Source organism: Porites lutea, chromosome 9 (assembly GCF_958299795.1).
Source record: "Porites lutea chromosome 9, jaPorLute2.1, whole genome shotgun sequence".
In the NCBI taxonomy this organism is placed as follows: domain Eukaryota; kingdom Metazoa; phylum Cnidaria; class Anthozoa; order Scleractinia; family Poritidae; genus Porites; species Porites lutea.
Window position 1 is genome coordinate 15,486,512 of NC_133209.1, and position 19,621 is coordinate 15,506,132.

Sequence of the window (19,621 nt, forward strand, 5' to 3'; positions counted from 1 at the left end):
TTTCAGAAGAATGCTAAGATTTTAATAGATGATGAGATGTGTCATACAGTCCCGGGGAAGGGATTCCGATATAAAAAAAAGACGTGGATGCACGTCGAAAAACTAAATTCAAACCTCTAAGCGAGAACAGTGTGGGTGTGGCTCAAGCTTTAACTGACCTCTTAAGGCCACTTCTGTGTGGTCAGTATCACGGCATTTTTTGTAAATTTCTCTATGTACAACCCTTTACGATACATGAATGGCCAAATATATTGACTTTCCGTTCCAAACACCCTAAGTGAGACAAATATCTGCTATTCACAACCCAAAGCGAGACGACAAGCATTTCCTTCCCCCCCCCCCGTGCATTTTGTCCGGAAGACGCAATGTGCCAATCATCCTTATTTTCGCTTCTTTTGAGCCAAACGCGCTATCTAAAACTGCGCTTTGCGGCTGTTTATCAAAAAGAGTTTTTGCAATAGTTGGTCACGTGATCAACTCTTTGTAAAGAGAAAAACAGTTCATTTTGAAAAAGAAAAAATGATTTGTGCCCTGTAATGCGTAAGGAAAGGTTTTACGAAAATTTGCGAGGAATCCAGAGTCCCACTAACGATTGGAATCCAGAATCCAAGTTTCTCTAAAAAAGACTGGAATCAAGTGCATGGAATACAAAATTCACGTCGTGAAATCCAGAATCCAAGACTGTCTTGGCTTTCCTTACATGGGCCGTATTTGTACGAAAAACCACTCAACCCTGGCAGGGTGATAAGAGTTATTTTCCCGATATAAAAATCCCACTAATTTTCGCTCTCACTTGACAAACTGACCTAGCAGGAATAATCACGATTAGCTTTGAAGAAAGGAAATATTCAGAAGAAGAAATTATAATCAAATTTGCGAGTCATTTGTTTTCATATTATATCCCGGGGGTAAAAAGAATGAACAGTAATGCGGCAAAAAGTGCGAAGAGATAAAGACTTGTGGATAGACAAGCTTACCTTGAGTAGACGAACATTATAACACTGTGTACAGCTATCATCAATACTAATGCTGAAACGCGTGTGTCCTTTTGACGCAAGCTCATCAAACATCTTACATATGAAAAAGAGGCACATATTATGGTAAGGCGATCGGAAATATGTTATACAGAGCATGCGTGCATCTGGGATTGGAAGTCATCAACCTTAATTAAAGTCGTTGTGGGAAAACGTGTCGAACTTAAAGTATGCACAGTCGATCCAAAATAGTTTTCAAGTAAATAAGCCTTTAGAGGTATAGGTAGTAACTGCATAAAGCTCTAAACTGATTGCGCAGTTCTATTTCATTCCAAATATCCCGTCAGTTACTGTTTTCTTTTCAGATCCCGTTTATGTTTTTGACTATTTAGCAGTAATATATAAATAAATTTATTTAATTATTCAATTATAAAGATAATCATTTTTTACCCTCTATACTAAGGGCCTTCATTCTGCGTCTAGCTTACCATTTTGTCATTTTTAATATTGAAACTCCATTTGTGGATACCAGTGGTGTATCTGTTATAAGTGAAGCACTTGTTCGCTTTATCTTTAAGTTCTTGAAGTCTTCGAAGCACTTTTGTAAGGTAAACAACGCTATTTAGGCGTCCAATAGCCATTGCACTGTCTCGGGTCAGCCGCCGATAAGACTCCAGTAGGTTATTCCCTTCCCATAGTGTACGGAAAGCGAAGGCTTTGTGAAGTTCATATATTTTCTTCATGAAAGACCATTCAAGTTCTTGGTAAGTGTTGAAGAGACAATCCAGAAACTTTTGCCGAAGACTCGGGGTAATAAAGTCATCTTCAATGAAAGAATGATAATTAAGGAATGAAAAGAAACAGTAAAATAATCCAGGCACGTTTTCTTTGAAGACTCTTAGCCAATGTGGGACCAGCGAACTTACCCGACCTCTTAAATATTAGACAACGTTCTCGCTACAACCTAAGGGGTAAAGTGGGCCTTGTTTCGCAGGACCCTAAAGCAACCATAGAGCTGAATTCAACGGCTCTTTAGCTACCAGTTTAGAGAAGAACACAGTGACTTCGCTTAAGTATCGGAGGCTCTTTTATTTTATACCTTAGCCTTCGTGTTAAATTACAACTTAGGTGCATAAATATGGAGCTGTGTTTTAGTCTCATCCTTGTGCAATGCTGATTTGATTTTTTAAAAGGTTTAAAATTCGAATTAATATAAACGTTGAATGCTATTTTCATTATGATGATGATGATGATGTTGGCGATGACAATGTTAATACTGTGAAAGGTTTGAACCCAGGAGTCATTTCAAAAGTAGGTTGAGTTTGATCGTCCGAGTGAACGTAGTCCTGAATAGGACTGTTGTTGTTGACAGTGACTGTCACTGTGAACAACAACAGTCACTGTCAACAACAACAGTCCTCAGTCAGGACTACGTTCACCCGGACGATCAATAATAATATATAGATTTAGCCAGGGCTAAAAGCGAAGCTCCTGTTAACTCGAATTTACCATTTAAATCAAACAATAAACTTGCAATTGTATTTTACACATCAGTTAACTTTCGAGCACATTCATGTGACTTTTGAGGGAAAGGCCAAGTGATTTTAGAGAAAAATAATTTGCAAACAGTCCAAGCTAAGAGTGAACTTAATCTTACATCGAGTTGATAGCCTTATATGTACACCCAAAAAATAGCAATCATCTTCGATCACATTCAAGAGCCATAATGGCTCTTGATCACAGTAGATTAGGCCTGGAAAACAAATTCTCGGAAAACAAATCAGGCCCAATTTTTTGCGTTCGACAAGTTTACAATTTATTTTACAAAATCTTGCTAACAAGTCTGGGGACGTGCAAACCAACCTTTTATACTTTTTATACATCATCTGAGGTGAAACAGTACCATGAGGCACTGTTTTTATCATACAGACCTCGGACAGATCACAATTTGCAATACAAATTGTACTCATTCAACATTCAGGTCGATCGAAGCACCCGTGGGCTTTTACCGAAACCGTTAAAAAATTTCTAACATCACCTATACGGCTTGCCGGTTCTCACTTTTGACAAGCGCCAAAGTCAACTGTTTAAATCAAGATTAATAGAGTTATACGCTTTAACATGATAAAAAATTTATTATGTTTATTTCTTTACTTAACGGTTTTATAACTATGTGTAATCTTCAAAAGCGTTTGATACACGCGGCATTTTGACTACTCCTGCAAGCGATGTTCGTGAGCGACTGAAAACAAACGGCACAGCGATTAAAATTGCAAAAGAGACTACTAATAATCAATAAAAGGATGATAATTCGGTGAAACATATACAGAGACAACAATTTTCATTCACGAAGACAAGTGAAAAGTGTCTCTGAAAATCCTTGTTTATGTTTTAAGCCGGCTTCCCGGCGTTTGGTTTTTTCAAAGATGAACTTGAGGCAAGAAAATTGCTCAAAGCTTTCTTTTACAGCCAGAATTATAACTAAATATTCTTTGGAACGTTTTCTTTCTATCTGCAGTGAGAAAATGTCTAAAGGCTTTTTAAAGTTCTATAAGCTTATAATCAAACCTGATACTCGGTCAGATCGATCATTGTCTCAAATCTTACAAACGTGCATAAACTAAATAGCCGCATAAACTACGCCCGACTTCATTAAATTAGATATAAAAAACAAACATCAAATACAATAATTACTCAGGCTTACCATTCGAGATGCTCTGAAAACTATCAAGTAAGGCCAGAATCGCTTCAGACTTTTCAACCCTCTTACGCATCAAGCAAGGTGAAAAACGAAAACGATGCCACCCGAAATCGGATTTCCGACTTTGACAAGCGACGTATTTCTCAACCAAAAACCCAATAAACAAACTAGCTATGAATAACAGAAGACTCTTGATAGCAGCAGAGTTTCATTTTGTACATTCAGCGGAGAAAGACAGTTAAAAACATCACAAGTTGACACAAAACTCTGTCAGCTTCAGCTGTCAAAGTAAACAAGATTCAAGATGCTGCATAAATTTTCCGCATTAACTCACCTGTCAAATTTTGACCAATCAGAGCATAAAAATTAGACGTAGAGCGTGACCAACGCGTGACCTTGGTGAGAAAAGTCAAAAGCAACTGGCATGTCTTCCCTGCCTGTAAAAACTGGCTGAATTTTAGCTTCCGAGGTCAAAACAAAATTTTAATAGTGCGACACATATACAACAGAACATATTTCATATGAATTGAAAAAAAATTAAACTTGAGCCTGCGATCATTTGAAAACTAGTAACTTATCAGCGGATAACTTCAAAAAGATACTCGACCTCGATGGGTCGACACCTGAGCCCGCGATACGGTCAGGTGATACTGGTCAGCGGATAACCTGTTTTGACAGCTATCAATTGATCACAACATTGATGTACAATATGTGTGCAATATCAGTCTTCCTGTGCTACCAAACTAGCTAGAAAGTGTGAGATTGAACATTGGTTATCCTGTGGTGCGGACGGACGGGCGGGCGGGCTGCGGGCAGTGTACGGTCACGTGATTACCAAATTTTCTCGGATGGGTAGATTTACTTACCCATGGTGCTCCGCAGGCGCGCTTCGCGCGCCAAAGCTCCGCTAATAATAATCATTATCATCATCATCATTTTTATTGAATATACAATCTGATAGATAATAATGCTCCCATTGTCTTGTGTGTACATGCAGTTCTTACTTTACCTGGTGTTTCAGTGGCCTCTTTAAGCGCCTTTTCGGTCTGCTCAGTGAGGGAAATATCAAATTCACATCCACCAATATCGCCGTCAAGGGTCATAACCTCTGCTATCAGGTCAATACGGGCTGATGCCAAAATGAAAAACGACTCTAAGTGCTGCGTGAAGACTGCTACTTCTTTTGGGTCGGAAGCCACGTCCAACAGGCAGACTAACTCGGCGGCGAATTTTTCTTTGTTAATATCAAGATTGGCCTACAGTTGAAGAAAACGAACTGCCATTAATACTGTATACAGATCTGCAAGGTCATTACACGAATAGAAAACAATACCCCAAAGTTTTTAGTAAATAATACAAGAACTACTTGGATTTTGAAGCAAAAACTATGACTATCTATGAATGCAGAGCGAGCTAAAAGCGCCGGTAAAGGTGTGCGCATGCGCAGATCTACAGATTGGTCTTGGTTTTACTTCTGATTGGTTGAAATAAAAGGGCCATGAATTTTTCAGCCAAAAACGAAAAGTTGCAATAGAATGCCAAATCCAACACAAAACGACATCATTTTTAATCTACCGAAGCAGTGGTTTTTTTATTTTTTTTATTTTAGCATACCTGCATGATCTGAGGAACGGAACTAACATCGAGTTGATCAAAATCCAAATCACTTGAATCAGCCAAAGGTTTGTAATGCTGCCCGAAAGTCAGCCATCGTTTGACGCTTCCCATATACAACTGAAGAGACTGAAAGCACGTGTTTCCTACCAATGAATATGTTGCTCCTGCGAGACCTATAACAGAATCAATAACCGTGAATGGATCTCTGGAAGCGATCCCTGAGGCAAATCCTGCTATCCCCTGAAGTACTGCGAGAAAGTCGTCTACTTGAAACCTCGATCTTGCATAAATCTGGGGTGACAGATTGGCGATATTCGTAAGTATACCATTCATCTGCTCCTGCAAATGCTGAATACTCTGTTTAAAAGAAAGTGAATATTCTTTAGTAAACCCAGTATAGAGTAATTATTAAGCCTCGCAATTTTTTTAGATACAAAGAGCTTCAGAAAAGTTGGAATGTCGTCAAATATCACTGCAGAAGTTTCTCAATCGAGAGCACTCTAAAATTGCAAACGAAAACACATGTTCAGCTAAATGGTACCCACTCTAGACAGACCGACCTGCACCTATTCCAAACAAGGTTTGTGATTGGTTGGGAAAACAATAGGGATGGTGACACAACGATGCGCCTGTCCATGAAAAAAATAGGTCGTGGAGGTTATAGGGGCCAATGAAATAAGAGGTTTCTATGGGTGCTGGTCAATCTCTCTAGGCACCAAGATCCTCTAAATTCTTTTTCGAACTCAGATTGCACTGACTTACGCGGTCAAGCCAACCTTGATGGAGGGACTACCCTTACATAACAGTACCCCGGGGGTAAGTATACTCCGGATACCTTAACGTAGGCTTGCTTTTCACTTTCAGCTCCAGATTTTGCATCTTTTAGTCGCTTCAAGTGTCCATTTATTTGTACTGATGTCGCCGCAGTCATTTTGGAAGCAATCTACAAAGAGACAGGGCTGTTGGTTTGGTTGTCAATTACGTAATATAAAAGAGATAAAAAGAAACACATACAATAATTGCTTTTTATTTAATAGAATCAGATATAATCTTCTTAAACAGCATAAGTAGTCTGCAAGGTTCCTTGTAACGGAAAAAAGGGCCTGCAAAGCTGTCTACGTCAACTTATTTCGATTGGCGACGCGGGTAAGGGCCCTTGGACGGTCAAAGGAGCTGGACACGAGACTCAGCCTGCTAACCATATAACGGAATCCAGATTCCGAAATCGGAAACCTTTTTGCTTGTGGAAACCGGAATCCGGGAAATTAGAGTTGTAGGATAATAATAATATAATATTTTTTATTGATAAATAAGTACACAAAGCACAAGTTAACGATAATAAGATGCCAAAGCCAGAGGCTTGTATGGCGTAGGTCAGAGAGTTCACCTTGTTTAGTGAGATAGTCCATTAGACGACGGTGCATGGCACTCTCAAGGATTTTAGAGAAGCAAGGTAAGATTGAGATAGGCCTATAATTAGTGAAGTTAATGCTGTCTTCACTTTTGAACATGGGAATTACTTTGCTGATTTTAAGCTTATCAGGCACAATGGCAGTTGAGAAGGAGATATTGTACATTTGAGAGAGGAGAGATGCCAAGAGATCAATAGATGCTTTAATCACATTAACATTAATACCGTCCACTCCCTCACTGTTACTACTCTTCAGAGAGGACACTATATTGATAATTTCATCAGTGGTAGTAGGTGTGGCAAAGAAACTATCACTAAAAGAACCACTCAAATATGATTTGCGGTCAACAGTGGAGTGGGGATCCGGAATCTTAGGCTGATCCGGATTACAGCTCCGGATTACAGCTCAAGCAATCCAGAATCCTCTGACAAAGAATCCGGAATTTGATATACCTGAAATCCGGAATCCACGGCGTGGAATCTAGAATCCAAGACTTGGATTACCTTACAAAGGAGAGTGTGAACGAGAGAAAGGAGGAGCTGGGATTGAGAAGGGAGGGAAAAGAGGAGCGGGAATTGAGAAGACAAGGAAAGGAGTTTGGAAATTTGTGGGCTGGATGAGAAAGCAATAGAACGTAGGTTCGCGCGTGATGAAACCTTCACTACAAAAGAGCGCCTGAGTGGAACACTACACTGCCTCTAATAGCAGGCGCTCCCTTTCTCTTTTCCTTTGCGCACTTTTCTCCCTTTCCCTCTCCCCCGTTTTTACCTCTGCCATGCATGCAGGCGACACAAGACCAACGAGACCTAGCTCAGTATGCTGGTCGGATATCTCATCGACATCAACGGGCCTGGGGCTCGTTTCTCGAAAGCTCCAGAAACTTTTCGGGCCCGAGGGCAAACTGTTTAAATTCAAAACCTGTTGAATAGCAGTTCCTAGAGCACAAACCAGTTAATTTTGCTTCATTAACTGATAGTTTCATTGTATCATTGTAAAAATTATTGAAACTTTGATCCTGAATGCAAATTCGGCGAACAAAAATTAGCTTTCCGGGCCCGAAAACCTACCAGGACCTTCAAGAAACAGGGCCCTGGGCTGACGCTCGTCACAAAGTCGATCGGCAAAACGGAAAGAGTATTCCTGGACCCATCTCTGTAAATTCGTCCCATTGTTAATTGTGGTTAGATCTCAGCATTTCAAAATATGTCAAAAACATAGATTCCCAAACAGTTAAACAGTTACGGTGGTAAGGAGTACTGACCTGTTTATAATCCTGGCTACTCTGCTCTATAGACATGATATTGTTGAAAGCAATTTCGTAACTTTCAGCTGAATTTTTCATGTGTTCTACCGTGTCTTCAAGGGACTGCCACTTGATGCGAGGTGCAAACATTTTGTTATTTCCAAAAATATCGTAACCTTCTTTGCCCAGAAAACCAAGTTTTCGTCTTATCACTGAAAGAAAGAGACAAAAAAAATATTGCTTGCACTGATTTTTAATAACATTTCCAGTCATCTATATTATTCAATACCAAATCCGATTTATTACTATCTAGCAGAAAGAAAGTCTTAGAATTACGTCAATAAATTTGAACGATATATTTTTCGACTCAACTGTCTTTGCAGATCTTTCCCGCAAGTTTTTCAGGGGATTGATGTTGGCGGCGATGTAATGCATGTAGTGGTTGTGGTCCCGGATTCGAAAAATTATTGCGACGAAGAATTACCAAAAAGAGGAATTGCAAAGAAGAATAACAAAAAGAGGAAGAAAAAGAAGAATAAGTAGAAGAAGAGAAAGAAAGAAAAGGAGATGAATACGAACTAAATATAACTGAAGAAAAGGACACAAACTGCAACTTTGTACGAGAGAGGAAGATACGTTTCCCCATGAGATATTACTTTCCGACCTTAGCTATTTTAAATTGTATGACAGCATTTCTTACCATGTTTCATCGACTCCATGTCTCGTCTTCTGCTTGCCAAGGTTAGAATAAACTCCAATGACTCTTTGCCGTCTCTACTATCACTGTTGCTAAGCAACAAGTTTTCAGCGTGTCTCCTAATGATGTTTATAGCTGTAAGTGGAAAGTTTCTCTTGCTCTCTGCGTCCCATCTATAGCCAGTTATGAAAACCTTTTCTAAACGACCATCTTTACCACTTACCGACGGAGCTAGAAAATACATCGCAAATAGTTTACTTATTAGCGAAGAAAAAGTTGATTTATCCTGTCACAAGGACTGTATTTGAAACCTGATAAAAAGAAGATTCAATTTACTGGATAGAGAGATCCGACACCCAGGAAACAGAAATGTGGGGTGGTATATAGTACGAAATTCAGTTCGAAGGCTGTGATGATTTCTACATTGGGGAGGAAGCTAGAAGTTCTGGAGTGAGATTCAAGGAACACATTGTAATAACAACAGCGTCAACAACGGCAGTGGTGGATCACTTCAGATGTTCAGGCCACATGCACCTTGGATATCAACCCTGCTTCGACTCTTGCGAGAGAAGAGGACACGTTCCACAGGAGTGGCCAGTCAGGGTGGCCATAGAATATTTTGTCGGGCTCCAACGTTAAACAGGGACGCTGGTCACGAGCACCCCGCCATCTATCGAGACGTTTTGTCAAGTGATTCACAGAACAAATCACGCGACAAAATGTCTAACTCCATCACTTGATAAAGATTCGTTTTCTTCTAAACAGTTCACTAGCTCTAAAGCTCTGAAGGACGAAGTAATTTAAACTGAAAAAATAAATTTTACTTAAACAGTTTTAGTGCAAATGGTTTCATACGGATTGCCTTAGAACATCTTACGAATAGCCACAGGAAGCCCAAGCGATTTATTGCGGGCGACAAGGGGAGCCCGCAATCCTAATCTCTAGGTTGCTATTACGCATGCACGGCAGGTGTTAGCCAGCTTCCTTTGGACTTCCACTAAGAATGAATGGAACTCATAGAACGCAAACTGATCACGCGGGACTTCCTGACGCTCGTAATTTGATCACGTGTTTTCAGGTCATCTATCACTTGAAACTTGCCCAAAGCACAGCGTCAAGCACCGTGCAAACGGAAGCAACATTGCTGACCAACAACTCCCAACCGTGGTGGGAGTCGTTTACGTCCGTTTGCACTTAACTTTAGAGCAGGAGCGTTTTGGCCGTCTATCATTACTTTAGCGCACATTCCGTATCCTTTGGTTATTGCTAGTAGTTATTTACAGCAGGATGGGCTCCTGTTTACAGTTATTATAGTTATACACAAGAGCCCATAACCTGGAGGGGGAAATTTGTATACAGAGAGTATGTCAGGGCGTTTCCACTGACCAATTATTTTAGATACGTTTAAGAGGACTTTTACCCCTTGAAAATAGAAGGTCGACTCTGTCTATGAGCTCATTCGAAATATAAGACATGAAAAATGAAAACTAAACGTCACTGAAAGTTAAAAAAATTACCGTTTTAAGGCCAGTAGGGTTTGCTGAATGGTTTGTGCGATATAAAAGATAGTCTAAATTGGCGCAAAATTTTGTTCTAAAAATAACCTGGTTGGTGAAAAAGTCCTGACATGAGTGTAAGGAAGTTGCTCGTTTTGGGTTATAGGCTGTTATTGTAAGTTATTTCCGCTAGACATTGCAATACAGTGCAATAAAAATAAATAGATAAATCGGGTGCAAATGAGGAACAACAACGCGACTGCCGGAGGGGTATATCAAGCTTAGACAAGAAACAAAGCTAACTCTTTCCCTGGGGTTAGTCTGTACTTCCCAACTAAGCAATGGGCTCCCGTTCCTACTCATGATCAACAATAAAACAAATTGTAAACTTATGAGCCAAATTAGCCATGACTGCGACAAAATATTTGCAGGGCACGACTGGCTGATCCGCATGGCACGTGACTTGCTATCGTCCAATCGGAAAACGCTATTGAGTTGGTAGGTATATTAACATATCACAAATAAGCATTGTTCTCAGTAAATGATTTTCTCTTCATACTTTTTCCCTTCTCTCCTGGTGGTCCAGGTGGTCCTTGTGGAGCTCTTTCGGTTAGTTTCAAAGGAAAGCACCTTGAAAACGTTATTAAATCGTCAAGAAGTTCACAAATCCTTCCTCTTCCTCCCAAGCCACCTTCACTACCTAGACACAGAAAAGAAAAGGAAATTTGCAGCACGTTTGAAATCGATTTTTATCTATTAGAAGTTACAAATTTTAAATTAACGTTTCAATGCTTAATGAAACAACAGCCTGAGAAAACAGCGGACATTTTGGGACGCTAGTTTCACCTCGAATTGAAGTCTGAGGAATAAGTACAATAATTCCATAATGACGCGTATCACTACCAAGATCTAGGGTGTGCCTCTGATCAGTTGAAGTAAAATCAAATGAATTGTTAATACGAAAATATTTTAGGCATCCAGCTGATGAACGGTTACGACTTATAGCTTATAGACATTTCCGACAATAACAATTTACCGTCTGTCCCCATCGAATTCAATTTAGACCACACTGAAACCATATAACTTGTTAAAACACGCTTTAAGTGTAAGTCAGTCATAAAATAGTCAGTGAACCAAATTTTTATTTCTGAATTGCAATCGGTACGTAATGTATCAATCTATTCAGCGGGTTCAGAGTTATTTTGAGTTTTGCAAAATTTTAAGGTGGCTCTGAACAGTCTCCTTCTTCAGGGGCCTTTGTTGCCAAGAACTCAACGTCAGAGGAAATTCCAACGTGTGGTGCATTAAATTAGGAGCAGTTGACTGATCTGAAAGTGAGGTGTTAGCTCTTACGTCAGAATTTAAGTGTGATGCAACTTACTTATCAGCCATTCGGCTTTGTCGAGGACCACGTGGGTAAAAAAAATTCTTGAGAGAATTTATGTATAGCTGTAAACGTTTGAAACGTCAAAAGTTGTTTGAAATTTCCGGTGATTATTTACTTAGATAACTTGAAAGATATTACATTACTTAGGGACGGAGCCTATATGGGGAAATGACTCTCTAAAAATTGATTTTTTTGCGCACGTCAACCGGAAGTCGGAGGCATGTATCCTTTTTATCCACTCTTGAGCGACGCACGTCAACCGAAAGTGAGGCCTTTCTCCACTTAGACCTTTTAGTATGCCTACACCCTACCAATTTGTATTGCCTAGTATCCTATCTCTTGAATGTATAGACTACATTGTATTTTCACTGAAAATTTGGGCAAAACCGGTCACTGTCCATGTAAGAATGCGAAGGTCCTTGACGTGCGTCGCTCAAAAACGGCTTTGCTTAAGCTCTTTATTACCAAGTGTTCCGGCTAACTTACCAGGCCCCGCTCGTCCATTTAATGCTGCCTCTGCTCCATGTCCCCTGCAAACAGAAAGCCTGACTTCTCCATTGATATGTCGGGCTCGAAAATTTATCCTACCAGCATCTCCGCCATTCCCTGAAAAAAATTAAAACAAAATGTTTATTCCTCTTTTCTGACTGTCTCTGAACTAAATGGAGGTGACAGATAATGAACGAAGAAGACGAGTGTGCAAGTCGCCAGCGATTGTTTTTTTTTTGTACAAAAACTGGTTATCGCTCCATGTGAAATTTTGTTTGTTCACGTGACCGCCTATGTACAAGAGAGAATTTCTCTCTTGATGTGGAATCGTCCATCCATCGTCTCCATTTTAGCTAAAGTGTTACGGTGGACATATAGGACGCCTAAAAGCGCATCCTAGGAACTACTTTTGCATTTTTTATTCGCTTGAGCTTAAACTTTGCAGGATGGTAGAACTTTGTATTCCAAAAAATCCCATGTTTTTTTGTTTTTCGATTTTATTGTTTTTTTTTTGCTGGGAAAATGACGTCAGAAGATTGACAGCAAAATTAAAATTTCAAGATATGGCAAAACAATTAAGTTATTTAAAAAGAGCACGACGCGATAGAATAAAATGTGAAAAAAAAATTTGAAAAGCTCATTTGGTTTAATAGTATTAAGCTCTGATTTTTGAATTTCCTGCCATTTTGTTCCTGTTTTTAGAAACATAAGTACATTTCAAGATGCTATTTGTGCTTTTTCAAAAATTTTTTCTTCATTTGTGTCTACCGCGTCATGCCCTTTAAAAATTCATTTTCCAGCCAAAAAACGTTAAAATCGAAAAACAAAAAAAACATTTTTTGGAATTCAAAGTTCTACCATCCTGCAAAGTTTGAGCTCAAACTGATAAAAAGTGCCGGCCACATGTAGCTCGAGGAGATCATGAAATGCTCCTGATGACACAGTTGGCCAACAGACAGAAGAATGAAAATACGCTGTGGCGTCTTAATGAAGTAATACGTCATCCATATCAAACATTACTGCTCTTTTCACAAACATGCGAATTGTGAAGTTCAAAAGCCAACTGACAATTGCGTTTTTCGCTGCCGTCAATCATCTTAGCGGACCTCTTAGGAAACAAAACTTTACTTTAACGGGTTCAAAAGGTCATGGTTTGTGATTTTTGATTGGTGTATTTCGATCTGTTTTGTGTATTTCTGTGTTTCAAGGTTCGTTGCTTGTGATCGTAATTATGATTGACGGCAGCGAAAAACGCAATTGTGAATGCGGCTTATGAACTTAAGAGTTCGCATGTTTGTGAAAAGCGCAGTAAAAAAAAAGATGAAACGAGTGACCGTATCGATTATTGTTGTTGTTGCCGTCCCAGGAGTCCCAAGCCCCGGGGTGTTTCGTACGCTTTTCTTATGTCCCATCCACCCCCTCGCAGCGTTAACTATGGCATTTAACCTGTCCAGCTTGGGCTGAGTCTAATCAGCACTATAGGTATTGTTTCGAATTGCTGGACGATAGCGTTATATCATTATTTCTTACCGGGTTTGCCAGCATTTCCTCCATCTCCACCTTTCATTCCCCTCTCTCCACGTTCACCATTGTAAAACAGAGCTTTACAATACGATCCACTACACAAACTAGCGGGCCTGTCAGGTCTCTGTTGAGAACAACAAATGAAAATAAATTTCCCTGCCAAGGATTGAGATCAGTCACACCTTAACACAAAGTATCATAGAGTTCTTTAATAGGGGTGTTCTAAAAGTATTTTGTGTAATTATTTTGCGACCAATAAAATTTTCTTCAAATAGGAGGAAACTTCGAAATCTAATCTTATCTGTGAAAGGTTTGAACCCAGGAGTCATTTCAAAAGGTTGAGTTTGATCGTCCGGGTGAACGTAGTCCTGAATAGGACTGTTGTTGTTGACAGTGACTGACGTTTCGACAAGCGCACAGGTTGTCGAAACGTCAGTCACTGTCAACAACAACAGTCCTATTCAGGACTACGTTCACCCGGACGATCAAACTCAACCTTTTCTAATCTTATCGTTAAAAATAGCTCAAAACTGAGTCTGAACTCGTCGGAACGTGCTGAATGATCGTGAATATGGCTTCTTCAAAACTATCGTAACTGAAACCGACAGTTAAAACACTGAGGACAATAAAACACCTTTACTTTGAGAAAAGGGAACTAACACTTGTTGCAGCTAGTTTTGCCAACTATTTAACGTACATCTTCATAAGAAAGAACTTAAAAGAAATATTTCTAGGCTATGTCCACCTCAGAGAGAGCTCAAAGTACATTTCCTGAAGTTTGGAAATGATATGCACTATGATAAAATGTAGCAAGTATGTTTCTAACCGGAGGGGGCCGGACACCTGGAACACCGTCTCCTCCATTTTGGCCTTTCGCTCCATGCTCACCGTTAGAACTTATTTCCAAGACTCCAGTAACGACATCGCAGAAAACTTCGACTAAAAATAGAAAACGGATAAGAAGGACACCTTTTCTGAACGGAGTCATTGAGGTCTGGTTCTAGAGAAATTAGAGAGGTTAAGCATCACGTTTACTTACGTCTATCGACTCTTACGACAAACGCGAATATGTACGGTGTGGCCAAGTTTCCCCTTTATTTGTCGTTTACTGTTCATTTAGACACATAAATAAGTAGTTTCACGCACTTTTTTTTATCCATAACAATTGTGATGAGTTGTTTTTATTAGCCTGAGAAAACAGCCGACATTTGGCGACGCTACCACTGATTTCCAAGCCAAATGACGTCTGAGAAACGAGCGCAGAATTTGCATACTGAAGACGCGTCACTATTCAGATCTGGGTAGAGCTTCTGATTGGTGGTGCTGCGTGGGAAATTTGATTTACCCAAACAGGAGCACTACCCAGATCTGGGTAGTGACGTGTCGTCAGTATGGAATTTCTGCACCCGTTTCTCACACGTCATTTGGCGGGGAAACCAGCTCAGTGCTCATTTCAAATTTTTATTTGGAGAATTTCCCAACTTGAATCCGACGTCTTGTCGTTTGCCTTATACGTGATGCTTAAATTCTCTAATATTATATAATATTATATTTATATTAGAGGCACGTTTACGGCAAACGGCAAACGCGAATATTTACTACGTGACTAAGTGTCCCCTTTACTTCTCGCCGTGCTATTTATTATTTATACACATAAATTAGTAGTTTCACGCCATTTGTATCCATAAGAATTGTTTTGAGCCTTTTTTATGGGCTCATTTTCTTCTTTGAGAAATTCTCAACTTGAATCGATCTGTCAACGTTTAGCGTTTGCCGTAAACGTGATTCTCTCTATTAACGCCGAGGGAGAGAGTTGACCACAATTGAACTTCCACGTGCAGCCCCCTCTCGCAACCGACCACCTCCAACCCAAAATATCAAAATTTTGCCAGATTAATTCACTACAGTTGGAACCTCTCGTAAACGACCACCTCTCGTAAGCAATTGTTTTTACCTTCCTTCCCACAAATTGTGGGATGGTTTGGTCTCGCGGTGGGGCCAAACAACCCTCTAATAGGGTAATCATAGCCTACAAGCAAGCTCTCCGGAGCACTCTGGCGGCTGGGCAAGAAAAGGAAGGAGAGCTTGCAACTACGTCTCTGGAATTTGAATATCTGCATCGAAAAAGTCGATGCAAAATGTTGATTAGTAATGACGTCATTACCCTTGGCACGTGTTTTCCAAAGTTTGTTTACATTCGCACTCGTTTCCGCTTCGCGCTGACTGGTGAAAATCTGACAGCTGAGTCGAAAGGGAGCCACAGGGGAATTGGAGGTGGAATATTCAAATTCCAGAGAGGTAGTTGCAAGCTCGAGGCGTAGCAATTTTGGCAAATTTACAATAACTTTCTTGATTTTAACTCTTTCTTGACGTTCTCGTCATCGTTGTTACTGCTCCATATTATCTGGTTTATGACACTCTACTGAAGTGCCCTGGGAACAATACATCTTTTACTTACTACTTAAATTTATCGACTTACCCTGTGGTCCATCAATGCCATCCTTGCCATCCTCTCCGTTCGTTCCAGCTTCTACCGTTGTTTTAAACCCTTCCTTCCATTTTGGTGCAGAGAAAAATACTTTACTTCCATACACTGCTATTAACGACCGCACGTATATTTTTATTTCCTTGATTCCATAGATATGAACGCTACCCTGTGAAAGTGTAAAATGATATCACGGCATAAGAACCGCCAACTCAGGCACGAGTATCAAGGATAAGGATAAGAAAACAAGGTGAATTGTTATACCCTGGTAGCTAGAATATTTTCCCTGACAGAGTTCGTCCTCATTTGACACTCCGAGGCCTATGACATCTCAATCAATCAATCAATCAATCAATCAATCAATCCGTCCATCCATCCTTCCATCCATTCATCCATTCATTCAATTAATCAATCAATCAATCAATCAATCAATCAATGAATCCGTCCATCTATCCTTCCATCCATTCATCCATTCATTCAATCAATCAATCAGTCAATCAATCAATCAATCAATCAATCACTTATTCAATTAATCCATTGATCGATCTATCCATCAATTAATTAATCAATTGATACTTAATTATCCTCTCCCTTTACTGTCTGCGATAATAAAACAGACAATTAATTTAAGGAGAACATTACAAGTTAAATAGAATCCCAACTGACCGCTGGACGAGTACTTGCACTCTGGGATACCGTCAAAAATATATTCAGCAACTCAGGTTCGCACTGGAACTTAAGGCCACGCTGCCTCCTTTAGCCAATCAGAACGCAGCATTCGCTTCAGCTTACCTCCTTGCGGAATCAGCCATGAGACAAGGCTGTTTCCCGCCAAAAGTCTCTTTAGCGAGCAAATGCAAAATCTATGACCGTTAGAGGAGAACAGGGCGAATGTTGAGCTCTCCTTCACTATCATAAATTTGTGCACGTTCTAAATGCTAACGTATCCTTTGCGAAAGCAGCTAATTTTGTATTAAACGTAGCCCTGATCATGAGTGGCATGACAAACGAAGGTGCTTCAACGGTCTCTCTTCCACATTATGTGAGCATATACAAATACCTTAAGGTATAGTGTATCAGCAAGAATATCTAATCGAGGGATAAGGTCATCCATTCCTCCTCTAATTACATGAAAGTTGAAATTCTCCTTAGTCGCTAACTGCTCCTTCAAATATTTCATATGGATAACTTGACCAGTAACTTGGTAATGTCCTGAAGTGTAAAATTAGTAAACTTATGGTCATTAGTGATGTAGGATATATTTGGCTTGTGAGGTTATTACCAAAAAAGAAACGGCCATGCTATGCCCGCACATATACCCTGATTGACATTATGAAAAAAACAAAGAAAAGAAAAATGGAAGAAAGGAAAAACCGCAGTTGCAAAAATATTTCTCAACACTAGAGTTAAGTCTACTGTATAGCCAAAAAACTTGAAAAAATGACGATGTTCTGTTATATGTGTAAGACAGGCTTACTGTCCAAGCGTGTATATGTTAGGGAGCCGATGACTTATCTACATCGATAGCTTGCCAGAGCTTGCCAGAAAAAAACTCGGTTCTCTAGTATTCTACACGACTTGTCAAATATATATAGCTTAATGGTCAACGCTTGGTAATTAGGTAGAGTTAGATCGAGTTATATAATTTTATTACAGTCATATTATTAGCCTTGAGGCGAACGATTCTTTTAATTTATAGTTTTTATTGAAAGGATTCCATCTTACCCTCTCCAACTTTCGTTATTAACGGCGTTTCAGTCCAACTAGGATCAGGAACTGAGATTTCTTTAAATAGTTCACGATCTATGCGATGTCTTTTTGGATCCGGTAAAACCATATTTTCACAAGAAGTTGGTTCTGGCAATGACGATAAATAAAACGAAAGTAAAGAACGCTGGATGATTTATTTCTTTATAGAAATAACATAAAAATGATACTCAAATGAATATAATTAGCAGCTGCCCCGCCGCTTTAATCAACTACCGTTTATCTCTGTCAGTCCAATCCTGTCTGAGTGTTTGCGAAAAATCTATAGAAAATAGCCTACACTTAAACATGCTGTAACCCACCGGGGAGGTACTCAAAAAATATTTGTACGGGGAGGCTCCGCCCCGAGGTCCAACCCCTTACCCTTTTATATACCATTTTTTTGCGAAAAAGGTACTCCTGTCGTATACCTTTTATTGACAAATGGTACCCCTTTCACATACCTTGTTTAAACTTTGTATCCCTTTTAACTGCTGTAAATGCACTGTCTTTTAAATAGGAATCAATCGCAAAAATAGAACGTTTTCTCGACTTTATAAAGCCATAAAATTCATCTGTTAGCCCTCTGGGCCCTTTCACAGACCCAAATGACAGATTTCCCTACCCTTTCATATACTTCAAGGGGTAAAATTCCTACCATTTCATATACCTGAAGCCTGAAAAAGGTGCCCCTTTCGGGCGGAGCCTCCCCATATAGGTCATTATAAGAAGTACCTCCCTGTACTGTAAACCAGGTCTTGTATGTGATATAAATGCTCTGAGGTGATTGGCTCCTCCACTGACGTGCAGAGAAGGCAAAATCCCCTTAGATTGACTTAGGGCTGAAGAGTCAAAAGTACATAATTCTGGTTTTTCCTAATGCAGCTATGAGCGGCAAAATTTCCAGGCTTTGCAGGTCACCGCCCTTCTAATAAATATCACCCTATGAATGGGAATCCATGACAGTCTTGGATTCTGCATTCCGTGCCGTGAATTCTATAGATTCCAGCCAAGTACTGGATTTCGGATAATTTGTCAGTGGAACTTAGATTCTGGATTCCAGTTGTTGGTAATTAACATAAGGATTTCTTGAGCTGCATTCCATATTCCAAAGCCTAGGATTTCGGATTCCATAAGCAAAACCCTGCGGGATTCCTATCAAAAATTTCCCAGATTCCCTTATATGGGGTGATAAATATAATCACATGTATGACTGTATCCGTCAATTCCTTTTTCGTTTTTCCTTAGATGTAGTAATACTACGATACTACGATAGAAATAACAATTATTGTAACTTAAACTATTTCCTTTCCTAGTCCGTTCATTTTATTCTTCTTTTAACTGGGCCTCCTAGACAAGCAATTGCTATTTTGCGGGCCAGTCTATTGTAATACTATTTTTGATTAATAAGAGTGGAAGCTAAAGTTGCGGTTGAAGTTGAATCATGAAATAATTAAAAAGGAAAACAAACGTCCTTTATCGTCTCTCGTGGCGTTAGCTAATAAAAAGAGCCCAGGAAACAGAAACATGAAAACCAGATGATTGAGCTTCAAAGCCATGCTTTTGTCTGAAAAAGAACAAAACGAAACAGAATAGAAGAGCAGATCGGGGTTAAGCATTAATAACCAGTAATAGTAACTAAAAATAACATCAGTTTTCACACTGCATGAGACAATTATGTTGGCAATCATCCTTTCTAGGCCCTGTCAGTAGCTATTGGGCTAGAAAGCAAAACATCGTTAATAATAAAGAACTGGGAACAAAGACCGAAAGTGATAGGGAAAACTGTTACCTCAAACTCTGTCCTTTTGAAACCAAACTTTGTTCTCAAGCCATTTCAATTTCAAGAT